Genomic DNA, 4,540 nt, shown 5'->3' with positions numbered 1-4,540 from the left:
CTAATGAATGGAAATGTAATTGTTTATGCATACCAAGGTATTTTGGACAATAGTATGGTTCCAACCTTGTTGTATCAGTTTTGCAAAGGCCCTTCACTGTGAGAACATGACTGCGGCCCAGTTTACAAAGTAAGGTCCAAAAGTTATGGTTGGGGGCAGTTTGGTGTGGAAGATCTTGATTTCCTGCAGAGCCCAGACCTCAACCCCATCCAACACCCTTGGGATGAACTAATCTGGAGATTGAGCACCAGGCGGTGGAACGCCCCGCCAAGGAGCCCAAATAAAAGGGATAGTCTTTAAAGGGATTGTGAAGATGATAAATGTTCGTGACGCCACCTGTGGTACGCGGTCAGGGGTGACCGACGCTGCTCAAAAGGGTCCTCTTGGGGTGATGGTATGGCAGCAAAGATGGTTTCACTTCCCACAGGTGAAGTGGGGTCCCCAGGGCTCCTGGTGTGTTTGGCCAGGGTGGTGTGGTGCCAGAATAAACAAAGGACACAGGATTGTAATGTCTTTACCTGGCTTACTGTTGGCAGTCAGTTTCAGTCCAGGGTACTGGCAACAGGTGACGTGGAGTCCAGGCAGCCTGGAAATGGATTGAACCCCCTTGGTCAGGTCAGATTGGAACCCTTCCACTATGCACCGAATATTAGTCCCTTGCTGCCTGTGGCTTTCTGGCAATGCACCCTTTCTCTCCTGTCCTGGGAGAGTACCTGCACGGTAGGCAACTCTAGCCGTTTCCTTTGGGTCTCGATTCACGGTGACTCCGGGCTCTGGACGTTGCTGTACCTCAGGTGAAATGTGGGCAAGTCACTTGCAGTTTCCTGACCTCTGATTCTGCTGTGGGACTTGTAGTTCCACACGACCTCGGGCTCCCGATGCCCAGTTTCTGCACTCTACCTTAGAGGAGGTCAACTCGCAGCTCTCCTCCAGCTGCTGATCTCTCCTGCGCTCCTTCACTGTCTCTTGTCTGCTACAGACTAACTAACTCCTCCTCCAGACCAGAATGTATATAGGGAAGTTCCCCTTAAACCGGGTTCAGAGCTCCCCCTTCTGGCCTGGAGAAAGAATGTGTTGAACATACAGCTTACCTGCTAAAGGGATTCTCCTTGTATCCAGGCATGACATCACCCTCCCCGAGAGGAAGGCACTACCACTGTAGTACCTGAACTCCTGGGGTGCCACAGCGGTCTCATCCAACATCCTTCTCTTACCCCATAAATGCTCTTCTGGATGAATGAGCAAAATTTTTCACAGATGAACTCCAAATTCTTGTTGAAAGCCTTCCCAGAAGAGTGGAAGCTGTTATAGCTGCAAAATGGGGACCAGCTCCATAATTAATGGCTATGGGTTTAGAATGAGATTTCACAAAAGCTTCTGTGGTTGTGATGTGTACGTGTCCCAATACTTTTATCCAAATGGTGTATATCACAACATACGCACTCCGAGGCTTATCTTCATGGTCCCATGCACCCACCAAATTACAAATAGTATTAGGCCACGGTCACACTACCAGTATTTGGTCAGTATTTTACATCAGTATTTGTAAGCCAAAACCAGGCGTGGGTGATAAACACAGAAGTGGTGCATATGTTTCTATTATACTTTTCCTCTGATTGTTCCACTCCTGGTTTTGCTTACAGATACTGATGTAAAATACTGACTGAATGCTGAATGTGTGAACGTGGCCTTATGGGATGTGCACACGTTCAGTATTTTCAGCAAAAAAATTTGCTGCAAATCCTGGAGTGATGGCAGCAAAAACACCACATAAGATACACATGTTTGTTCGTGCATTTTTTATGCTTTTTGTCCTGTAGATTTGAGTGGGAGAAAAACCCTGCAAAAAAAAAAAAAAAACATTGAGAGAATTGACATTCGGAAGATTTGAATCTGCAAGGAAAAGATAAGTAGCATGCACTTGAGATGTCAGAAATATCATTCACTTTGCTGATAATACTGTCAAACGCTGCAATTTTTCTGCTGCATGAACTCGTGGAAAATAAAAAATAAGGCAAAAATGCAACGTGTGAACATGCTCCTACATGCCCTTGCTATGTAAAACTGGAAGGTCAGTCTTTGCATACCTTCTGAAGTGTGACTGTGTTTGAGCCCATCCTCCTCAGGAAAATGTATCTTCTGATACATTGGTCTCTGAAACGTCTTTTATTTACTACGACAAGATGTACATTGCAGACGATTTATTTCCTGATGATTCTATGGCGCCAACATATTCAGCAGAGCTGTACAGATATTATCATAACCCATATTCCCAATAGAGCTCACAATAAAGTGTCCTGGTCTCAGACACCCTCAAGATGTAATTTCACATAAAGCCAATTAACCTCTGAAGAGTGTTTTAGGGGGCAGAAAGGAGCCCTTATGAGTACATGGAGCGAACCTACGAGCACAATGCGGACCCCAGTTCTGCAGGGTCATAGTGTTTATGATCTGTCAATAGGACATGCCACCCTCTGACTGCTGGTAACGCCTGGTCTAAACAGATCAGAAATAAAAAACTGAGCAATATCGCAAATAGCCCTAATTATAAATATCCTCCGCAGATTTATGACTTACCAGTTTGATGCGGTTTCTGCTCCATGGCTGCAGATTACAGCTCTGCTTCTATTCTGATCCCACAGTCATGTATAACCCGTCACATGGAAGCCCCGCTAAGCTCTAAACCTGCTTGTTGACAAGGAGGCATAGAACGACATTCTGGAAATAAAAGGGGCAACGCAGAAATCAGCCAACATAATAGTAAAACTAGTACCCCTCTGTTTACATAGATTCATATCTGAAAAAAATTTTTTTTCCCATAGCAAATGTGCAGATAAGCTTGAAACAATGGATCGCTCTGAGGTCAACATGTCAGAAATAATGTACAAAATGATAAATTACACAAAAACAACGTGTCGTTCCCGAGAAGATCACAGGGTGGCAGTGCAGAACGAAGGTCCCTTTACAATATACAGTAATGTAAGATGTGAAGCATGTCTGCTAAGCCGCCCGGAAATACGGAAAGTAATTAGCGAGATTTGCCAGTATACAAGCAAAATGGGAATCCATCCTTCTCCAGGTTCACCCTCAGGGGTCCTTCCTAACTAGAATATTAACAAGCTCATGGATCATACTAACTATATATATATATATATATATATATATATATATATATATATACACACGTACACACATACATACACACTATGCCTTTTATGTGACACTATACGAGACGTTTGCCTATGAGACTGATCCACAAAGCAGAAAAATTCTCCCTTATAATAAATATAGCACCTATATGGCACAATTGTTTTCATAGCTATAAGAAATCTCTACCATAAAAGTCTGAGCTTTGTAGTGGTAAAATGTAAAGTTCGTGGATCCCAAGGCAAAATCTCCAAGGCTTGTGAGCCCCAACTATCAAGGGTCTTTAATAACCCTGTCTTCTCATATGGCCAAAGAAACTTTTTTGTGCCTCCCTGGATTTCAAGGCGTGGGTGCAACTCTTAGATCTTGTTCACACCAGCATATACATTGGGAGAGTGCGATGTTTTATCAGACCAATGTTATTCTATAGGGCAGTGCGGATCAGCGTTTTTGTTTAACGCCGATTTGGCATGAGAAAAAAAATCGCAGCACGCTGTGATTTGCAGAGCAAATTGGATGTCCTTCACCCATTCAAGCTTATTGGAAAACATCGGACTGCACTCTGATGACACCTGAGTGCAGTCCAATTTCTGCTAACACAATGGAGAAGATGGAGAAATCTTGTTCTCCATCTTCTCCTCTTATGGGCTCAGTTCTCTGATCACACCAAGCTGACACTTGGATCAGAGTTTGATCAGAGTGTTAATTGCATAATCAATCTGATTCTCTCGGGATAGAGAATCTACAGTCGTGTGACCGTAGACTAACCCTGCCCCCACTATAGCTATCCCCCTAGGGATTTGTAGTACTGAAAGACTATATGGAGATTACACTTGTGTGCATGTCCCCTAGAAATCCACCAGATGGCGATATGTGACCTCTTTTTCTTTGTTCCAGACCAACTGGTTTTGCAAATCATGTTTGAGGCTCTGTTCTACAGCTTTTACACAGTGATGTTAATCTCAGATCTTTCTAGGAGATTTGTAAAGAACAAAAACTACAGCTGGCTTCTTTTTGAAACAAATACAGTCTGGGATTTAAAATTCTGCCAAAGTCCAGTAATTCTCTTATGCTTTCTGTTTCCCTCAACCCAGATGAAGCAATAATCTGTTATTTTGGAAAAAGTAGAAGCTCTGCAGAAAAACAGTCCATTAACTGCGCTGCACACAGAGACAAGGCTATAAGGACAAACCTGTAATTATACAGCAGCACCCCCAATAATGAGCTGATCTCCGGGAGTCGCCTTACTGGGGGGCTCTGCTGCCATGTCCAAATCTCCCTACAGGACAATCTTTATATCTTAGTGCAAAGGCCTCCAGAGTTTTAGTTGCTCTTTTCAGCAGCTAGTAACAAGGGATCCATAACAGTGTCCCCTCCCCCACTTTAAAAAAAA

Source organism: Ranitomeya variabilis, chromosome 3, assembly GCF_051348905.1.
Source record: "Ranitomeya variabilis isolate aRanVar5 chromosome 3, aRanVar5.hap1, whole genome shotgun sequence".
Lineage (NCBI taxonomy): Eukaryota > Metazoa > Chordata > Amphibia > Anura > Dendrobatidae > Ranitomeya > Ranitomeya variabilis.
Note: the sequence above shows the minus strand (reverse complement) of the source record.